At 55.6% G+C, this 22,047-nt stretch overlaps 1 protein-coding gene across 1 annotated transcript in view; it reads left to right on the top strand.

Annotated features, from left to right (window-relative positions):
• Positions 1-667: 667 nt before the first annotated feature.
• SYNE3 (spectrin repeat containing nuclear envelope family member 3) overlaps positions 668-22,047 on the top strand; it is a 67,218-nt gene continuing 45,838 nt past the window's right edge. Inside the window, exon 1 of the mRNA XM_081131833.1 lies at positions 668-749. The gene's annotated coding sequence lies outside the window, so the exon portion shown is untranslated. The remainder of the gene's footprint in view (positions 750-22,047) is intronic.

The raw sequence follows: 22,047 nt of genomic DNA, 5'->3' as shown, positions 1-22,047 counted from the left end.
CCCGTGGGCCTCAGGTTTGTGGGAGGTTCGGATCAAGCGTAGTGTTCACATTCCTTGTGGCTCATTCCCAGTCGCCCCCGTTCCTCGGCATCCTGGGGACTCCCACCCGAGCCTGGGGCCCAGAGATCCCGTGCGTGGTGGCACCGAGGACTGTGGGGTGAGAGGGGCCGGAGGGCGCGCCCCCACGGCCAGGCTGGCTGATAGGTGTCGCTTCCTTCTTGGATTTCGCGCCCCCGGGAGGGGTGCCCCCTGCCTTTGCCTCCCCCGGGCTCCGAGAGGGCGACCCCGCCAGCCCCCAGCCTCCTCCCCAAGTCCGGAGGCGCGGAGGAGCTCCCTCCCCAGGCTCAACGTCCCGGGGCGGGAGGGAGGCAGCTCCGCGCCAGCCCGAGGGCGAGACCCGGGCCGGGCCGGGGCGAGGCTGGGACGAGCGGCCCCCGCGCTCCCCCGCCCCGAGAGCCTGAGGGCGCCCGCCGGGCCGGGCCCGCGCCCCCGGGTCTCCGCGGGGCGCAGGGCGTCGCGCGCGTCCCCTCGCGCCAGCGCGGCTGGCGGGGCCCCGGGGCGGCTCCCGCGTCTGTTCTCCACGGGACTGGGCGGGGCCGGGCGACAGCGCGCGCCCCGCCCCGCCCCGGCCCCGCCCCGGCCCGGCCCGCGCCGGAGACGCCCGGGACGCAGGGAGGAGGCGGCGGCTCCGCGCGAACTGCCCGCGGCGCCCGGCGCCCGGCTCCCGGCTCCTGCGCGCTCTGCGCCCGGTAAGTGGGGCGGCCGGGAGGCCCGGCGGGGGGCCGGCGGTCGGGGCCCCAGCCCCCGTCCCAGCCGGGACGCGTCCCCCGGGGATCAGGTCGCTGAAAGTCGAGGGGACCTGGGGGAGCGCGCCCGGCGCGGGGGCGGGGGCCCGGGCGTGACAGCTGCGGGCGGGCGGATATTTTTAGTTTAAACCCCGCGGTTCTGTGCCGCCTGCGAAATCCCCGGGTCTTCCGCTCCCCAACCCTGGAGGCTTGGCCCCCAAGAAAAAGCCCCTGAACCCCGGGCTGCGCGCCCGAGGCTGGCCGGGCGCCGCCTCCAGCGCGCGCTCTGCCTCCGCGCGGGGCGGTCGGACCTGTCACCGCGGCCCGCGCCCCGAGCCGCGCGCCGTCGGAGGGGAAGTGGCATCGGCAGGCTCGGTTTCATTCACACGCTCCTGGCTGTGCAGCTTTGGGCAAGCCGCTCACCTCCTCTGAGCCTCATCCCACAGTTCTAACGGATGGGGTGGCGAGGCCAGAGACCTGCCGTGCGGCCGAAGGAGCCCCGAGTGGGTGCTGACGCCCTTAGGTCTTCACATCTTGACTCCAAACGGTGGACCTGGTGATGTGGCCCAGCCCTCAGTCCAGGAGCAGGGAGGGCACCCAGGGCGGCCCAGCTTACCTCTGCTTCAGAACTCCAACCGGGGGACTTGAGTGATAATGAACGTTGTTATTTTATCACGTTGGCCCTGGAGCTCTGGCCCAAGGCTGCCTGGGGACCCTCTCCCAGGCTCCTGGTCTCTTTCGCCTCTGAAGGGTTAACTTACTTCAGGCACAGTTAGGGCAGCCAGTGGGGGAGCCTGAAGTGCCCAGGGGACATGCCCCAGTCCCACCTGAATGAGGGCAAGAGGAGGCAGTGGGGAAAAGTGACTGCCCTCCCAGAAAAAGGGAGCATGCCACAAAATCCCTGGACTTCTAGACTTGGCGGGACAGTCTCCACAAATCGCTGGGAGGAGAGGAGACTGGCCCAGAGAGGGGATGTGATTTGCCCAGAGCCACACAGCCAAGAAAGAAACCCGACTCTCTTGAGGGGCCGGGCCCTGCCTCCTACGCAGCCAACAGGCCCCAGGGTTCAGGAGCTGGCAGGCGGGAGGGGCGTGATGGTGCCAACAGGCTGTTTTGCTCCGTTTCCTGTAACTGTGCCCCACGGGGCTCTCTGACAGCGTGGGTCTGTGCATTCCTCTGGCGGGACTGACGGGGCAGCCAACGGCCACAGCTGTGCCAAGCCTGCTGGCCCCGGAGCTGCTTGCTCTCAGCCCAAGAGGCCCCCCTAAGGGCAGCTGGAGCAGGGAGTGGGCTGGGAAGGCTTATTTCAGGAACTCGTGTCTTGCTGGAGGTCCTAAGGAGAAGTCCTGAGTGTTTACTGGTGGCACCGAGGGGACCGATGAGGGGAGTGGTGAGAATCCCAGTGCAGGTTTCTGCCTCAGGGTGCAGGCTGGCCTGGGCCCCTGCAGGCATCCCTCAGGGTGAGTTAGAGCACCTTCCATCTCCATGGGAACATCTCTCTAGCCCAGGTGCTTTGCATGTTCTCCCCAAGCTGTGGACTTGTCCCTGCCTGGGCAGTCCCTCCACCTCCTGACGCAGAAACCTGGGGCGGGGTTGTTGGGGATCCTGGCTTGGCTGCAGGGTGACCTCCCCTCTGGGGAGGCAAGACTGGGAGGGTCAGCCCAATGTCCAAAGCCCCTGGGAGCCCCTGGGAGCCCCGAGGGCAGCAGGCCTCCCTAGCCACCAGCTATTGGGTGGAGATGGCCAGGGAAGAATACCTGGTCCAGTCCTGCAGTAGCCCTTTCCCAGCTGTGTGACCCTGGGCAAGTGGCTTCACCTGTCAGAGCTTCAGTCTCCCCGCCCCCAGGGGGAAAAACCGTGGCACCTGCTTCATAGGGCACATTAAATGGGACGTTCCACCAGCAGCGTGTGTATGGTGTCAGACATAGCACGTGCAAGCAGTTGTCACAGTTTGGGGTGATGGAGTCTGGTGGGGACACCTGAGTTCCCTCCCTTTCCCTCTCTGCCTTGATGTTCCCCTGTCTGTCAAAAGGTGGTGGCCTTGCCTCGCCAGTGTGTCTCAGTGGTTAGAGGGTCAGCCCGAACACTAAAGGGTCTCGGGTTCGATTCCCTGTCAAGGGCATGTACCTGGGTTGCAGGTCTGATCCCCAGCCCCGGTCAGGGTGTGGGTGGGAGGCAATCAATCCATCTCCCTCTCTCTGCTCTCTTTCCCTCTCTCCCCTTCCCTCTCTTCCTTCCACTCTCTAAAAATCAATGGAAAACATATCCTCCGGCCAGGATTAACAAAACAAACAAACAAAAAGGTTGTGGCTTATCCTGGTCAGTGTGGCTCAGTTGGCTGGAGTGTCCTTCAGGGCACTGAGGAGTGGTGGGATCAATTCCCAGTCAGGGCACACGCCCAGGTTGTGGGTTCCATCCTGGTCGGGGCACATGGGGGAGGCAGCCAATTGATGTTTCTCTCTCACATTGATGTTTCTCTCTCTCCCTCTCCTTTCCTCTCTCTAAAAATCAATATAAATTTTTTTTTAAAAAAAGGTGGGTGGCCTTGAGTCACCTCCCTCAGAGCCCTTCTAGCACTGAAGGCTGGTCCTTGACCCAGGCAGAGAGACCTGAGGGGCTGCAGGGGGCCTCCGTGCGTCTGCGGGCTCCTTCGCAGCCTTTCCCGTCTCGCCTCCTGTGATTCCGACAGCAGGCAGGGCTGCCATCTCAGCCCATTTACAGATAGAACAGTTCAGAGGCAGGAGTGGTGGAAGCAGCATTTGAACTCCCCTCTTCATTGCACAACACAGGCCGCCCCAAACAGTGCAAGGACGGTGTTATACGTTAATCATCGGGAGAAGAGTACGGATGAGGCAGGGTCCCGGTCATCACTAACACATTGACATTTGCTGGAAAACATGGGTTCCAAACAGTTTTCTTCCTGTAACATCTGAAAGTAGCTGAGGATTCACCAAGAGGAGGACCTGGGTGGAGCCGATGGAAGTTGGGGAAGTGTCTGCGGGCCCCTCCCCCCGCCCCTGTCCTGAGGATCTTTGCTTCAGGACCTAGAGATGATGTTCCTGGGGGTGAGCAGCTAGGAAGCAGCTAGGGGACAGTCCTGGCAGCCGAAGCCTCGGTTTTGTCATCTCTAAAATAGAGATAAGAGGCCCCAACACCTCCCTGTGTGTTGGGAGGATAAGTGAGACAATTGGGGACAGCGCCCAGCAGAATGCCCAGTGTGGCGGGGACACGCCGTAGAAGGCGTCATCGTGGTTTTTATCAACACCAGTCCTAGTGGACCTGTAACACGTGGTGCAGCCCGAGCCTCTGGCCTGCACTGCCAGGCTCCAGGTTGTCCAAGGGAGTCCCAGCATCTCCCAGATGCTTGGAAAGAGACACAGCACAGAGCTGCTAGGGAAATGATGAAGCTCAGAGCATCACTACTGAGCTGTTTAGTGAGACGTACATGAGGAGTAAAACGATGGCAAAAAGCAAGGAGGGGGTTGTGTTAAATAAAAGTCAAATTTCACTGTGGTGGGGGGAGGAGATTGGGATTGGGAGCGTCATGGGGGGCGGTTACTAAGGAATTCACCTTGTAATTATTCATAAGTACACCTATGTTCTGTGCACAACCCTACAGATAGATCCTGTTTCACAAATTTAAGCAGGTTAAAAAAAGCGCAAGGGAGTGATTATGCAAAATCCGCACGGTTATCTTTGGTGGGTGGGAGGGTGCAAGCCTGGGGGGAGGCCTGGCCCCCGTCAGTGGGCTCCATTATGCTCTGTTTCTTTGAGTGGTGGGCTTGTGGACCTTATTTTAAAATGTCTTTATGCTTCATCATTTAAAAATAGGAAATATATATACACATTATATACTATATATAAACATTGTATATATTCTATTCTATGTAATATATAAACATTGTATATACTCCATTATATATGTCAAATCTTACATACAAATAAAATTAAAAGATAATAGGGACCATTTTCACAAAGCTCTCTTAGGAAATCAGACTCTATCCACAGATTCAAGTGTTAATCTGGCTGGATTTAAAAACTCAAACAAATCCTGTTGTATGACAGACACCCGATTTTTCATTCAGGAGACATAATCTCCCTCTTCCGAAGTCATACAAAGAGAAGATAGTAACACTCGAGAGCGCTGGTGCCCAACAGGATTGTTTAAAGTTCTAGCCTAATGATTTATGCTTCTGGATCAGAAAATTCTGGCATGTTTGAGTTGGGAGGGACTCAGGTCTCCTGGACCAATCTGGCGGTTTCAGGGCGAGGAAGTGCCCTGACCAAGGCCAACAGTAGGGAGGACAGTGTCTTCTGGCTGCCACACCTGCGTGATTCTCGTCAGGACACTGCCCACCACACCTGCGCCACCGCTGTGACGAGGGCCACGGCCGCCTCCTTGGGACAGGCAGGGAAATGGGTGAGATACCCGAGATTAGACTGATGTGATCATTTTAAAAAGTCAGAAGAGAGCCACAGCCTCTGGTGACTGCACACTTCTGGAATGTACTTGAGCAGAAACACCGTGAAGGGAAGCATAGGACAGAGCCTAGGATCCCCTTTCCTACACGGAGCCCCCAGGACAGTGGCTGGCACTCCTCCTACTCTTTGCCGGGCAGGCTCGATGCATTTATAAGTCATCCAAGGGATGCAGTGCCCTGGGGATGGTTATACCTGTTTTTCAGTTGGGGAAACAGGTTCAGAGAGGTTCAATGCCTTGCCCCAGGTCACACAGCAGGTAAGTGATGGAGCAGGACTTTTACCCAGAGCAGGAACCGGAAAATGAGCAGCTGTTTTTAAGCGAGCTGTGCTGGGAACACATCCTTCCCGGCCCAGCGTTGGGGCCATGGGGACCTGCCGAAGTTGAGGGTAATAGGGTGGGGTCCTCCCAGCTGTCAGATCCTAGGAGACTCTTATGACTGATGGCTCCAAGGTCCATGCTTCCCTCCTGACCGTGACCGAACTTGCTCTGTGACAAGGGCAGGGGTGCATGGAGAAGGGGCCGGCGAGGGGGGGTGGAGTGGGGGCAGAAATCTATCCCATTTGGGGCTCTGGTGCTTTCAGGGCTCTGTTTGATTTCTGGCCCCCTTCTCTTTGCCCAAATCTGCCTTCTCGTTGCCCAAATTTGAAGTGTCCTTCAGGCCTTCTCTCCGCAGAGGCGCCTGTCACCGGGCTCAGACCGCGGGTGTCCCAGGACTGACGCTTCAGGTGGCGGTTTTGCTGATGGGAGGTGGGCACGGAGGCAGCCGTGGTCCCTGGCGCACGTGCTCACCTGGGCAGTGGAGCCCTGGGGCCAGGTCCCAGCCCTGCTCTGTGTCCTGTGGTCGGTCACAGCACTGTGAACCGTCTCCCATCTGTCTGATGGGGCTGTGATACCTACGACAGGGCCGTGGCTGAGAGAACTTTCCACAAGTAGGGAGCTTCCAGAGACTAGGAATCAAACTTTCACTGCGTGTAGGGGGTGGGACTGCGAGCGCCTGGCGGGCTTGCGTGGGCCGTGTCCAAGAGGTGTTTAGGAGCAGTAGCTGCCGTGGCAGATAGGCATGCTGGAGCCATTCGGAACCTTCGCGATGATCTTGCCCGAGCCTATAGCTTCCCCTGTGGGGAGACAGCCTTCACAAGCAGAAATGACTGGCCACAGTCTCTCGGGTGTCTCTGGGCCCCCCTGGGATTTGAGACCATGCCTCTGGTCCCTGTACCAGCATCTTTTCCCTTACAGCCACCTCCCTAAAAGTCTGCCATCAGCATTGATGGTATTGCACTACTCGGGATGGTCACCCGGTGACTACAGGGAGGTTGATCCAGGCTCAGGCCCACCTGTCTGCACCAGGGCATGGATGGGGCAGGGTGGGCCACCGTCGCTGGTTAAACTCTAATGAAGCCAAGCGTTTTATTGAGATCTGAGAAGGGATGAGCCCCTCCCAAGTGGCATTTGCTGGAAATAATACAGCAGCTGACTCACTGGGTAGCCTCTTTCCTTATTGTTTCCTTCTGCGGTGATGGGAGGAGCTCGCAGTTTCACTGCCGCCTCTGACCTTCACCTGGGCCGGTCTCTGTTTCCTGCCCTTTAAAATCGGGGGGTTGAAATGAGATCTCCAAGGTGCCTTGAAGTCTGATGTCCTCTAGCCCCAGGACAACAGCCTCGAAATAGGTGCAACCCGCCCAGGCCCCCAGGAGGAGCCAGGTCACTTAAGCAGGTGACTCCCTGCCTGTCTGTCCCCAGCGGCTCCCCCTTGCTTTGAGGATTCAGTCCCAAGCCACCTGCCTGCCCAGTGGGCATCTCATGCTTTTTACCACCTGGTCTACCTCCTGGTCCCCCATCCCCTGGCCCCAAACTCATCCTGATCTTTGCCACCTCCAGACCTGCTTTCCAGCTCTTACCTCTGCCATGTCCTCCCTGTTGCTCCTCCCTACACCTGGCTGCACAGCACCTCCTCCTGGAAGCCTTCCTCGGGTTGGTGATTAGTGTTTTCACGTTCCCGCTGCACTTGGCACATGATATTTAATTTCCACTCTCAGTGTTTGAGTCCCCACGAGACTGAGACCTTGAGGGTGGAGATACAGGGTTATGCATTCTCCCACCCCAGCCGAGAGCAGTGGTTATTATTACCACCATCATTATTGTTTCATTCAGAGGCTTTACACTGTAAAGTAGGATTTTATGAACTTTAGGGTCGCTGTGCTCACAGCACCCCGAAGGTAGTGGACAGAGCAGATCCCAGGGCACAGAGGAGAGAAGTGGGCTCCAGGGGCTGAGAGAGAAGGTGGGACACACGTCACCTCCCTCTGGGGCCTTCCGGAGAACTATCCATTTTCCTGGGCTCTCCTGGGGCTGGCCCTGGAACCTGGAACACACCTCTCAGCCTTCTCGGGGACTTGTGTCTGCCATTCCTTCTCTTTCCAGAGCGCCTCCCTTGTTTTCCCCACTCGGGTGTTCCTCGTGGCTCTCCTCTCTGCCTAGAGAGTGCCCCAACCCCAGGCCTGCCCACAGCTGCTCCTTCCGTTACCCAGATCTCAGCTCACAGTCAGCCTCCAGGGAACCTTCCTGCCCACAGAGCGGCCCCGATCCCATCCCTGCCACTGTGCCCTGTCCTATCCCCCAGCTTCATTGTCTGTCTAGCCTTCATCACTACCTGAAATTATATTATTTATTTTCAATTGAGTGTATAGTCTGTCTTCTCTACTAGAACATAAACTCCATGAGGGCAGGGATTTTTTTCTGTCCCCAGAGCCTAGCCATAGTCACTACTCACTCAATACATATTTATAGAATGAAAGAATGAATGAGTGAGCAGGTGAATGAGTGTATAAACAGATGGGGCGGGCAAGGCGCCACCTAAGATTTCTTGCCCAGTGTATCTTAACAGCTGGCATCTGTTTGGCATTTACCAAACGCCAGCATCACTCTTAAGAGCTCCTTGCGTTTTCTCTGTTCTCCCAACTGCTCAGTGAGGTACGTGCTGATATTCCCATTTGACAGCTTGGGTAACCTGCCCTCGGCTGCTTAGCAGTGGAGTTAGGAACTGCGCTCAGATGTCTGACCCGGAGCCCATGCCAGTAGTACCAGCTTACACCAGCCTTTCCAAGCTGGGCGTGCGCTGGGCAGGATGTGGTGAGTCAGACCTAGAAACTCCGCCCCCTCACCAGGCATCTAGTTTTTTCTTTGCAACCCCCAGTGGCCATTCCTCAAAGGAAATTCTTTCTGTGTGGCCAGTGTCACATGGGCTCAGGAATGCCACCGGTTTTTAGAGCCAGGCCCACCCTGGAGCACCCCACCCCGTCCACACCGTTTCTCACTGGGTCCCCAAGAGCCCCGCCTGTGGCTTGCTCACTGGCTGTGGAGAGCGTGGTGACCACAGGCCGGCGGTTGCAGGTTGGAAGTGAGCCAGGTGGGGTTGCCAGGTTAAATTCCTTTCCTCAGCACCAGGCAGATGGGACCTGGCCTGCTTAATTTGCCTATGTATCTGTTTGCTGATTTCAAACTCAACTTTGCTCAGAAATAACTTCAGAAAATCGATTTAAAAAAATTCCCATCTCGTGGTGTCTCTTGTCCCCACTTCCTTCTGGGTAAAACCACCCGAATGCCTGGGGGTGGGGGTGGCTCGCCAGGTGCCCCTGGCGCAGGCTTTGCCCGTGGATGAGCTCCTTAGAGGAGGCTGGGGGGCGGCCCCGTAAGTTCCTACATTTGTCCCCTACAGGAAGCAGTGGGGTCAGTCACACAGCTCCTGGCTGGAGCCGACTTTGGTTTGGGAGCCAGGGAGGCTCATGTTTGCGGCCGGGACCTGGGCCCTTCCGCCTTAGAAGCTGCCAGCCTTGGGCAACCACATTCCTTCCCCAGCTGGCAGTGACCGAGATAGACAGGAAGGAGGACATCAGAGGCTCGTCCCTGCCCGGCAGGTGGGAGGAGCCTGGTGGGCAAGGTGGGCCTTTCAACAGACTGATCCATCCTGGGGACAAAGAGGGGAGCTCGGGGGGCGGGGGAGGGGCTGGGAGGGGACCCAGGAAGGACTCTTGAGTTTTGTCAGCGGGCAGTTTTTCTGGGCCTCAGCCCCTTCTGTAAGGTGCGGGGACTGTGCTGCACCCCTCGCCAAGCCATGGGAGCATGCACACTACACACCCACCGGGAGCTAAGGGGTCACTAGTATTGCTAGGTCAGCCCACAGAGCAGGTGTCACTTGTTTTCCTTGCAAAGGACGGTTAGACCGTCTAGTTAGGCTGAGTTCCTCTCTGCTCCCGGTGTGGGGCCGCCAGCCTCGAGTGGTGGGATCACACAGATGTGGCTGGGACCCTGGTTCTGTCACCTGTGCTGCGATCTGGGCAGTCACATAACCTCCGTGTGCCCGGCCACCTGACCTGTTCAGTGGGGCTGGTCACGGCTTCCCTGCAGTCACTGTGAGGAGCAGGTGTACAAGGAGCTCCCAGCGGGTGCTTGGTCTAGAAGTCTGGCTCCTCCATTCCCAGCTTCTCTGAGCACTCCCCATTTTCCTGGGCGCCCGCCCCCCCCCCCAGCTGGGGAGGTGAGTTTGGTGACAGTGTGGGTCACTTGGAGCTCTTGGCATTTCCGCCTGCCTCTGCCCTCAGTGCTCCCAGGAGCTGAATCCGGCACAGCTGTGGGTGAGTCAGCCTTGGCTCAGGTGTTCTTGGTGGAGGCCTATGCTCCGGCAGGTCCAGGGGTGATGGGCCAGAGTCAACCCAGCCAGGCCTGTCCCCTTTAAAATATGTCTTTATTGATTTCAGACAGAAAGGGAGAGAGAGAGAGAAATATCGATCGGCTGCCTCCTGCACGCCCCTTACCAGGGTTCAGGCCCATAACCGGGGCATGTGCACTGACCGGGAATCGAAGCAGCAGCCTCTCAGTGCGTGGGATGGTGCTCAACCAACTGAGCCACGCTGGCCAGGGTCAGGCCGGTCCCCTTTAGAGGACTCTTCTATTGGGGTGCACAGGGTATAGACCACACACCTAGATTACTCATTTCCCTGGCCCAGCCATCCCTAGTGACTAATGCGACTTTCTTCTTTTACAGACGACTATGGAAAGTCCCTGTCATCCCACCAGGCCCTTTTGTCTTACTCCCAGCCCTGACCCACGGGGCCCTCCTCCATACAGTGCGGGGCTTGAGCAAGGTCACATCTCTGTGTTTGGACCGGGGCTACTAGTAATTGACAGGATGAATGTGCCAGCACAAGCTCAAGGTCTGGAGGGACAGGGACTCCTTCCCTCTGTCTTCCTCTCCATTGTCTTTTTCATTTTCCTTCTAATCCTCCCGATTAGGCGATGTTCTCATAGCCGCTGGGCTTCACCCTAGGGCCTGCACCTGGGGCGCTTAGCTGCAGCTTTTAAAGCTTCCCCGGGGTCATGCACAGGGCTGGCTGGGGACCACTGGGTTCTTCCAGGAGCGCGGCTCTGTGGGCCCCGTCCGGTTCTGACAGCTCTCGGCCACTTCCCGTCTTTAACGATGAGAGGCCTCGGGTGCGAGCCAGCAACAGCACCAGGTAGCGTTCAGTGAATGGTATTGTGTTTATTTCTGGTGATGTTCTGCACATGGCCATTGAGCCTTACCCTGGTTTTCTGTGTAAGGTAAAGATAAAAAATTTTCTTTTAAAATAGATTCAAGCTTAAATGATCGATTTAAAAAAGTAAAACTAATGAGAAAAAGTAATAGTGCAGGTGTCCGCACATGTGGCCAAAATCACAGGGATACACAAATGGCCTAAGCGTGTTGAAAGCATGGAACTAGATGACCTCTAAGGGCCCCTCCAGGCCCCATATCCTTCCTGGTGGACCCAAGGGGCACTCACCATGGGATGCCTAACAGGATGGACAAATAACCCAGGACTGTTCATACCGACCAAGGAACCCCCGGGGTGAGCCAGGGCTGGTCAGGACTGTGCATGGCAGAGGTTTCCCAGACTTGCTTTCCTCAGCTGGTCCTCTGTTGCGAGGCACCTGCCTGTTTCCATCCTTCTGATCACATCAAGCGGCAGCCCAGGAGGCGCCCTGTCCAGTATTCAGGGCTATTTTTCTGGAGACATTGCTGCAGAAACTCATGGAATGCAAAGTCACAGGATCTCAGCATCCAGGGCCCCAGCACCCCCACTGGCACATGACAAACCGGGCCGCAGAGGGGAGTGAGGAGCCTGCTGTCGAGGGTGCTGGCTCGGAGCATTGCCATCTCAGATTGAGAAGGGCCCCCATCCCCTGCCCCAGACCTTAACTCTCCAGAAGGGAAGTGGAAACACAGTTTTAGGTGATCAGACCCTGCCTGGTCCAGGCTGGCATTTTCTGCTTGTGTCCGTCAGCACTGACCTGGCATCACTGGAGAGATGGCCCGGGTGCCTGCTTTCTGAGTGGTTGTTGGAGATTCCTATTACTTTTTCCCTGGAGATGTCTTTTCACTCAGGATTCACACCACGGCCCACTGGGGAGGGCGGAACCCAACCCAGGATCCAGATACTGTCTCGGAGGCCATGGGTAGGTGGCTCTGAGAGTCCTGACAGTGTGCAGAAGACCTCACTTTCAGGCCAACGCCACCTAAATGTCTGTAAGTAAGGCACACTCCAGGGGGCAAACCAGATGGATGAAGGAAGACACAGCTCTCAGCATTTGGAAAACTGCCTGCTCAGCCCATTCTGCGTATCAGGGATTGTGTACTATTTGCAGAAGGACTAGCATGGAATCTTCTGGATTCCCAGACCTGGAGGAGTGCTGTGCTGATAGGCAGGGTTGGGGCGAGGTATGTCCCTTTGGTCCCTAGCACCTCTAGAACAGAGGTCAGCAATTTTTTTTCTGTAAAGAGAAAGTAAATATTTTTGGCTTTACAGGTGGTATGGTCTGTGCTGCAATAATTCGGTTCTTCCATGGTGTGTAGCAGGCAGCCAGGGACACTATGGAAATGAGTGGGTGTGGCTTGTTCCAGTGGACATTGCAATTTGAATTTCATGCCATTTTCGTAAGTGGTTTGTGGCCCCTGTTCTAGAAGCACCCTCTGTGGTGGAGGGCGGGCCTTGCAGATTCCAGCAGGTCACTGTTCTTACCATTTCAGTTTTTAAAAATGTAGTTCTGGAAGGTCTCAGCCTGTGGCTGCTGGTTACACTAGAACCTAGAGTTAATTAGTTCATTCGTTCAGCAAACAGTAATAGTCTAGAGGCAAAGAGGGGAGGAAACGGGAGGGAGAAATCTGGTCCCATGCCGGCTGGGGAACCTCGGGCAGGTGGTTCACCCTCTCTGAGCCTCAGTTCTTTCATCTGTAGAGGCAGTAAGCCTGGCACCTACCACATCAATGCGGCACTTAGCCCAGTCCGGGCATGAGCATGCGCTCCACGAAGGTTAGCTGTTTCCTCTCCCCTCTGTGTGCAGGGAGTTCTAGAGTGAAGACAGAGGGCAATGGGTTATCCCCTTATCTGAGGCCCCTGCACAGATCTTATTTGGCATTTTAGACAAGGAGCCCCAGAAGTTGTGGAGCTTGTCCAAGGTTACAAGTTAATGATAAATGGCAGAGCTGGGAGACTGTCTGACTCGAAGGACCCAGCTCTTTCTATGTGGTGCCCTTGCAGGGGACCTGAGGGGAGATGGTACCTGGTTTATCTCGGTGTTTGCAGGGCTGGGAGTGGGGGGTGTTAATTTAATCATCAGCATCTTTCCCGTTGGATCCAGCTTCTTGAAATTACTCCATAATTTGCCTCAAATTCTTGGGGAGACCAGCACCGTTGGGGGGACCTCACAGATCTCTAACAGCTTGGGGAGTCTGGGCTGAGGGTTTTCTGTGAACAGCTTAGTGGAAACTTTGTTGCTCCACATAGAACTGTGGTTAGAAACCCCAACCTAGAAACAGCCACCTGGGGAAGACTTTTCCAGAGTCCCTTTGGGGGAGAATGTCTGTGGTATCAGTCTCTGCAGTGCTACTGGGGAAGGCTCTAGATGGTTCTAGAAAATAGGGTTCAGGTTAGCTGCTTTTGAGGAATGAAATCCTCAGGGTCTTGGCCAACAAATACTGCAGGCGAGTTCCTGACCAGTTTTATGCCTCGGTTTTCCCTTCGGTAAAACAGGAATGAAATGTCATAATTCATCGCCTGTTGCTTGAGCCCAGCGCATGCTAGTTTGGTGCCTTCGATGGGCCTCCCTGTGAATGTACAAAGCGAGGCTGGGGAGGAAGGCTGACCTTGGACCGTGGAGGCCCCAGGAGATAAAGCTCAGACCAGGGACACAGAGGAGGGACCGGAGCCTGCAGCCACTGCGATCGGGAGCAAGCAGGGAAGGTGGGCCGAGCCAGCGTGTCCTGCGCCCCTGCACTTGTGTGGAGACTCAAGCAGAGCAGGGAAGACACGCAGGCTTTGGACTCACCCGTCTGCTGTCCCGTCTGTGACCTGCAGTGTCTCCCTCGGTCACCTGGGGAAAAGCTGCTCTCGACACAGGCTGCTGGGCTCCCAGCCCCTACCTGTGAGTAGCTGAGAGGTTGGGGCTGGGTTTGGGAGTGTCAGGAGTGGGGGGCAGAGGACATGCAGGTGGAAGTGGGTGTGGCCAACTGTCCCCAGTTTGCTCTCGACTGAGGGATTTCCTGGAACATGGGGCTTTCGGGGCTAAAACCAGTAAAGTCCTGGGCAAACCAGGACAAGTTGGTCACCGTAGATCAGTCAGTCATACCCCTGCGACCATGGCCTTGGGTGGTCTGGGTCATGGGTGGGCAGTGTAACGGGTCCGCTGTCTCCAGCTCCTTCAGACCTGACTGCCTGTCCTCCTTCCTCCCAGAGCCCCTGTGCTGTCCCCCAAGTCCGTCAGCACCCCGAGGCAGAAGCCGTGCTTGTCCTTGGGCCAACCTCCCCCTGTCCCAGAGCATTTAATGAACGCTGTTGGAGGAGCGGATGAGGGTTGGGGGTACCTTCATCTCCATCCTGGAGCAAATTACCCAGATGCTCTTTGTGTTTTGCCACTTTGCACATGCTGTTCCTTCTCATACATGCCCTTCCCTCCCATGGTCACCACCAAGGTGACTCTTCCCTTGACTGTCCCTCCAGACAAGCAGAGGGCTCCCACCCTGCTGTGTCCCTCTGAGGTGATGGCACTCAGCTCCCTGACGGGGCTTCTTTGTTCATGTATCTTTCTCCCCCACACACTGTGAGCTCCCCAAGGGAGGTCGTCAGCTCAGTATTTTCTCTGCTGCATGTGGCCCCTGGAGTCCCCACAAAGGTTCTTGAAGGAATGAATGACTGAACCCACAGAGGAGAGATTCACTCATTCACTGACCAGCTCCTAGCCGAGGCCCTACTGTGCTCCAGGCCATGGGATGGGAGCAGTGACCGCGCCTGGCAAAGTCTTTGCTCTGGGGGAACTTACATCCTGGAAGGATCTAGAATCATCTAAGGTCAATAAGAAAGTGAAAAGTAAACCAGACCTTATCAGAGGGTCTCCTGTGCTCTGAAGAGAATGTAAAGAAGGCAGTGGCTCCGTTGCTTGCAGGCTGGGGGTGGGGGTGAGGGAGGGCTGACCCCCGTGGAGGGGACATGGCTCAGGCACCTCCTATGGCGTCTGAGAAGAGGCACCTCCCCTGGGCGGTGGCAGCCCCGCTGGAGTGTGATCAGCGCAGGGACGGGGCCTTTGCCTCCCATGCCCAGCCTGTGAGCCATCGGTCCCTTCGGGGACACCCATCAAAGCCAGCATTGTGTGCGAGGAGAAAACACGTGTTAGAGAGTCCAGCGTGTTCCGTGCCTGGTGTGGGAAGCCGAGTGTGTGTCTGCCTCCCACGCCGCCCCCCCCCCCGGGGTACAAAGGACAGACTCACGTGCCGGCCGCCCCTCTTCCCAGCTGGTGGGCGACCGCTCCGGGGGAGCTGCAGTAAGGGACATGGGCTCTACTAACGGACTGGTGGGGAGACCCAGGAACCCAGAGTCCCCCAGTGGGAATGGGCTTAAGCTCTCTCCTGGCCCTGGCGGGGGCACTGTCACCAAGAGGGTCCAGGGGTTAATGAGGGTGACAGTGCTTGGTCAGCCTTCAAGCGCTGCACACAACAGTGGAGTATTGTCCACGGGGACTGACGGGGAGCTCAGCCCCGCACACAGGCCCCTCCTGCAGGGAGGAAGCACCTTGTGCTTGGGAAACACACCCCAGAGCCCCAGGGCTGCTTCACCCTGCCGCCTGGTGCCACCTGGGGCCGGCTGCCCGCCTGCTGCCGCTGGCCCTGCGGCTGGGAGGTTAGGGCACCACCTCTGAGTCTACAAAGATATCACTCACCTGTGTTGGCAACACCCTCCTGTTTCCACCCCAGAGAGCAGAGGGCAAAAGTCAGCCCCAGGCCGGGTGCCCTTGTCTCCACACAGATACCTCGTAAAGCTGGCGTTGCCAAGCCCTGGCAGGAGCGGGCATGTGCTAATTATAATCCGCACAGCCTGCTGACGCGAGGCCTTGGACTCCAGGGAGGCGAAAGTTCCCAGAGGGAAGGTCCCGGGGGTGCTCTACGGCTTCCAGGTACATGGATGTAAAGCAGGGTCAGTGATCCAGAGCACAGACTTTCTAGATCGCTCGGGGGATGTCACCTTGCACTCCAGCAAAATGGGGATGATTTTAAATAAAATCATCCTGGGCTCATCCTGGGCTCTGCTGGGATTGCTTGCTGTGTGACCTTGGGCAATTTACTTAACCACTCTGAACCTTGATGTCTTTATCTGTAAACAGAAGACAATCATTCCTACTTCACAGTGGCTGCAGACCTCAATTAGCTGGTGTGTGTAAACTCCTAACACAATGCCTGACACCTGTAGGTACTCAGCAACGTTAGTCCCCAGGGGTTACCCCCTGAAAAATCCTGAGGGGCTTCCTGGAGGCAGTGATGCCAAAGCTGATGGAGAATGTAGCCAGGCAAAGAAGAGCATGTAGGGGGAAGAGCCCCGGGGAGCTCCTGCTGCAGGGAGAGGAGGTGGGAAATGTTGGGGGGCGGAGCTGCAGAGATGGATGGGGGACTTCAGAGATCCCAGTAAGCATCGTGGGCTTTCTTGGGTGGGGGCTGTGGGACACTGGAGGGTTTCTGTCAGAAGGCTCTTGGCCCTCATCTCTTAAATGCCCCTTTCTGCCAAGAGGATTTTGGTCCCTCTGGCTCCTGCAAGGTTGGCAGATTTCCTGGGGAAGGAGTCAAAGAGCCCTGGTTCCTGGGCCTCGGAGCCAGGCATGGATGTGGCTCTGCAGGGCTGTGGGTCGTCCCAAGAGTTCAGCGAGTCCAGCCACAAGGACTTGCTGCGACCGAGGACTCCTGCGTGGAATGCACCTTGTCTTCCTTGGGCTGGAGTGCCTTTATTAATTGAAGAGCCAGGTTCGAATTGTTCTGTGTCATTTTATAAACCAAACCTGAAAACCCTGAAAACCTCGCGAGGGCACTGTTCTTAGCTGTAAAGTAAAGCATGCTGGGTTTTCTAGTCTGTCGGGTTCCTGGTGGTGATGTTGGCCTGGTGTCAGCAGGATCGGCCCATGTGGGTTCATGTGGGTCTGAGAGGCCGCTTCTTTGCACTGAGGGCCTGCTGTGCCCCAGGCTCAGTGTCCGGCCTTCGTGTGCTTGTTGGAGCCATTGCTATTCTCATTTTACAAACAAGGAAACTGAGGAACAGAGAGGGTAATAAACTGTCGCCAGGTTGCACAGCTAGTAGATGGAGAAGCCAGATTTAGTTCCAGACGAGCCATACTTCAAATTCTTTACTTTTTCTATACAGCGTACTATGAGCACTGGATGTTATTAATACTAATTATATTCATTTTAACTTATTTTGAAAGTCTAATAGAACTGAGAAATCTCTTAATTTGTTATTAGAATGTATGTAATGTTAAAGTCCTTTAATTTTTAAAGAACTGTTACTACCACCTTAAGGAAATTGAAATGTTAAAAATGTACCTATGATGCTACTGCTCTAAGAGAACTGTTTCCCAGATTCCCTTCAATCATTATCTTTTTGACAGTTTTTATATAATTTGTACAGGAGGGTTTGGCAAACTAGAGCCCTATGGCCAAACGCCCCATGTTTTTGTAAATAAAGTTTTTGGAGCACAGCCATGCTCATTTACATATTGTCTCTGTTTTCACACCACATCTGCGGATCCGAGTAGCTGTGACAGAGACCATAAGGCTTGCACAGCCTAAAACACTCTCCAGTCCTTTCCAGGAAAAGTCTGCGCGTGGACTTTTACATGTTTTTATTTTTTTCTCGTAGCCACAGCATTAGTCTGTGGTGTTAAATGTCACATTTCTCACGGTAAAAGGCCCAGAATATTTCGTGGACTGGATATCACCAGCTTTTCTTAACGTTTCTTTTTTGCTGGATGTCATACCACATCTTCATTTTCTCAGAACTGTCACATTTGCAAGTTTGTTATTTATTTAAAACACTCAATGACGCCTACTTTGAACACCTTACTGATAGACCTCACTTAACGCTCAGATCAGCGGTAAGGAGGTCATGTTATTACGACCCCATTTTACAGATGAGAAAGTGAAGTCAGAGGAGTCATATCCGCGTGGCTAAGGCCTCAGAGATATTCAGCAGTGGAGTTGCTCTGAACCTGCTCAGCGGGCTGGCTCCGGAGTCTCAGCAGCTCTTAGCCAGAGTCAGGCCTCTGTGACTCTGGGTGAGGGTCGGGGTCCAGGGCAGTGACCCCCCAAGGAGTGAGCCCTGCCCTGCCTGGTCCAGCCCAGCTGAGCCCAGCCGAGCTGCCCCACATTCCTCAGATCTGGTTCATTCTCTGGTCCTCCTTAGTACAAGCCAGGCAGTGAGGGCCAGATGACCACAAACTTGATTTCTTTGTGGGAAACGGCCCGGAGAGGAAGGCCGGCTGCTGATACTGAAGGGAACACGAGAGGCCTAAGAAAATGATGTCTCCTGGTCAGAAGATACCATTTGGGCGTAATAATACAAGAGTGGATCAGGGCCAGAGGGGTCCAAGCTTGTAAATAAATGATACATTCGCCAGTGTTCTAGTTGGGCCAAGAAAACAACAGTGATAAAAATGCAACATTACTGTCCAGCAAACTGGAAGTAGCTAAGGAAAGCTTGTAACATCCACCTCATGGAATATTCTGGGTCATTTACAATGAGCAATGTTAATGATTCACACCATGGCTCGCCCGTGGCGAGTTTGTGTTCAGTCTTCCCCGAGTCAGGGGCCTCTGGGAAGCTGATGAGACCCACAGGCCTGCCCGGGAGACCGAGCACACACAGATTTCTGGGGTTCGTGGGGCCCTCGTGCCCATTTAGGCCATGCACATGTTGTCAGAGGAGACAGGTCGAAATCCCCAGTCCATAGACACATTTTGAAAAGTGAATTTAGTGAGTGCTGCCCACGGGACATTGTGAACTGGTGCGTTCTAGGAGGTCTCAGGTGAGAAGTGCCGTCTTGCGGAGATTGGGGGTGGCAGGGAGACAGCTCTTGTTGAGCATGCTCGGAACGCTGGGCCCATCTCCCAGAAAGGGGCAGGGAGACTGAGGTGCCAAGTCACCCAAGAGCTCGGGACCTGGCCCGTGTTCATTCATTGCTATGATCTCCAGCTCTGACCACAGCATCTGGTGCAGAGTAGGTGTCGAAACAGTATTTGTAAGAAAGAAATTAAGCGTCTCCCACGCTCTGGTCTGGAAGGAAACCGGGCCTGGTGTGGTTCTCAGTGAGAAGATGAGAGGAGGCCATCCTGACTCTCCGCCTGTTCACTCTGTCTTTGGAGGACACACCCTTCATCTGGGCGGATTGAGTGGACACAAAGGGGATAAGTCCAAGGCAGCTGGGTTTTTCTCAGCAGTTGGTTTCTAGGACCCCAGGCCCAGGGCCCCCCCTGCAGCTGGGCTGGGGGCCACTGTCCGGCCTAATTCATTCTGAGCCACACACCGGAGAGACCTACTGGGGAGGCGTCACCAGGCCCATCAGCAGAAACCCCAAGCCACGCCTGCCTCTTGGGCTTGTCCCCATCTTGGGCATGCTCACCCTGGAGGGGCTGCCTGGGCCCGGCTCCTGTCAGTCTGAGCCACTGGGGTTCACTCCCCCACCTCTGCAGGCAGCCGGGTGTGTGATGGGAAATCCTGTTCTGACTCAGAAAGGAACCCCCCTTCCTTCGCCTTCCTGACTCACTTCCTCATTTTACTGGCCATTCTGCAGTCTGGCTCAGGGCTGGAGCCCCACGGGCCCGAGCTTGTTCCTGACCCTGTGCCCCAGCAGCTGTCTGACCTGGGCAGGGGAGTGGGCCCCTCCAAGCCTCAGTTTCCCCACCTGCAAGGTGGTGCCATCACCTCTGCCTTGGTGGGTGGTGGGTGGTGGATGGTGGGTGGTGGGTCAGGGATGCACAGCACCTGCCTGGTGCCTGGCACGTGGGACCTCACGTGTAAGAGTTTTGGTGACATTTTCTTCAAACCACAGGAGTCTCCTTTGGTGTCCAAAGGTCAAGACCCATAGTGACCTTCACACCCATCGGGGTCAGATGAGCCTGGGGTGGGGACAGAGTAGGAGCAGGCAGGACACTTGTTACCCACCGAACAGCACTGACCCCGGTGCTGGCTGGGTGTTTGCTGGGAGAGGGCCCCTGAGGACAGGCTTCAAGGGCAGACGCCCGTGGGAGGATGGTCTGCTCTGCACAGCTCATCAAGTGTCTGCATGTTCAATCAGCTGATGAGAAAAGATCCTTCTTTTTGACCCCCTGGCCTCTTTTTGAAGAGCAGGTTTCCAAGTAGAAGGATGCCTTTGGGATCAATGGCACTTTTTGAGGCATTTCCTAGCATGTGACCTAAGGTGTCCGGTTGCCAGGAGCCTGCTGGTCCAACCTTGTTCCCAGAAGGTTGATCGGTTGCTGCCCGGCTGCCTGTGGGTCTGTCACTGACCAGAGCACACCACTCCCTTGCTCCCAGACTCTCACTTTATAACTGGGTTATTTATCTTTCTAGACACAAGTGCTTTATTATATCATTTTTCAAAACTTTTCTTCCATTCTATGGGTTGTCTATTCACTTTCTTGTGTCCTTAGAAACACAAATATCTTAAATTTGATGAGGTCCATTTCCTCTGTTGTTTCTTTGGTTGCTTATGCTTTTGGTGTCACAGCTAAGAAATCATTGCCTAACCCCAGGTCAGGAAGATTTATACCTCTGTGTTCTTCGAAGAGTTTTATAGTTTTGGCTCTTACGATTTGGCTTGGTCTGTTTTGAGTGAATTTGTTTGTTTGGTGTGAGGTAGGGGGTCCACCCTCATTCTTGCGCATGTGGGTGTCCTGTTGTCCCAGCACCGCTTGTTGAAAAGACTGTTCTTTTCCCATTAAACTGTCTTGGCACCCTTGTTGAAAATGAATTGTCTGTAAATAAGAGAGCTCATCGTTTTTTTATCTATGGGACATTTTGAAGAAATATATTGCTCCCCATTAGAGGCCCAGAACGTCTTTATACCAAGATGAGTCTTGGCCACAGGCCTGGCACTGAGCTGCTGCAAGGCCCTGGGGGGGCCTCTTTCCTTCTCTAAGCCCCAGTCTCCCCATCTATAAAATGGCACAGCTAGATAAAAGGATTCCTAAGAAGTGGTCCAATTGTGACGTGCTGAGACTCGACTCAGGGAGGTTTCTGCAAAACCTTTCGTTGGTTCCTTGGGGTGTCCCATCATCCGTGAGGCCTCGCCCGGCAGCCCAAGACCGGGAGCCAGTCTCAAAGCTGGGGGCAGTTCTGGCAACTCCCTACCCTGGCCTGGCCCCGTGAGAGCCAGCCCTGCCGCTCCAAGAACATCAGTGCTGTGCTCATTTAGTGAGCAGCACTGTCCCCCAGCTAGCTGTGCTCCAGGCCGAGGTTTCCTGACAGATGAGACGCGGCCTCCGCCCTGCGGGCAACAGTGTAATGGAAAACAAACACATCAACAATAGTCATGGAGCTGAGTGGGGCGTGCTGGCTGGTGCTGGGTGCCCAGGGCTGCAGGTGCGAGTGGGCGGGTGGCAAAACACAGCTGTGCGGACAGGGCCCACTGTCCCGAATGTCAGCATTTGCTCTGAGCAGTATCTGAAGACTGTCAGGTTGAGCTGTGGGGGACAGCCACTGAAGAGAGCCCTTCCAGCTCCTGCATCTGCCCCCCGGCAGTGGCCATGACCTCACTCACTCCTTTAGCCCCTCAACCAGCCCCAACACGCTCACCGGGAGGGCGCTGTGGTCAAGGGGAGGCCTCTGGAGTCAGGCTGCCCGAGTTTCGCTCCCAGCTCTGCACGCTTTGGGGAAAGGTATTTAACGTCCCTGTGCTTTGCTTCCATATTTATAATACCCACTTAATAATGGCACCTACCTTGTAGGACAGTTGTTTCCAAAGTACTAGGATGCTGGAATTACAGCTCGGAACAATGTAGCATTTACTCCAGCATGCCGTGTGCCCACTGTTGGTTATTATAGCCCAGGGCTCTTACATGTTGTAACATGGTAACACGGCCCATTTGCCTTTAAGTTGCCAGGCCAGAGGGTGATCATTACAGCCCTGTACATGTGATGGAGCAGGGCTCCTTGGCAGAGTACGTTTTTCTTGCCAACAGCCCCCCCCCAGGAGGGACTCCATTCATTTATCTGTTTTTACAGGCTCTTGGCTTTTGGTTCAGGGTGCCTGGTTTTGTCCTCAGAGAACCAAGGCATTCTCTGGCAGCTCCCTTGGAGTTGGGGCAGGTTCTTGTCACTGGCACGTCTCCTTGTCGCTCAACTCCCACTCCCATCGCCACCAGCCAGCAGGCTGGCGCCAAGCACACCCATAGCCTTAAAGTGGGAGGGGCCTGGGAAGCGCCCGTCGCAGAGCCTG

Source organism: Miniopterus schreibersii, assembly GCF_964146895.1.
Source record: "Miniopterus schreibersii genome assembly, chromosome: 1".
Classification (NCBI taxonomy): Eukaryota; Metazoa; Chordata; class Mammalia; order Chiroptera; family Miniopteridae; genus Miniopterus; species Miniopterus schreibersii.
This window is presented reverse-complemented; position numbering and strand designations above follow the sequence as displayed.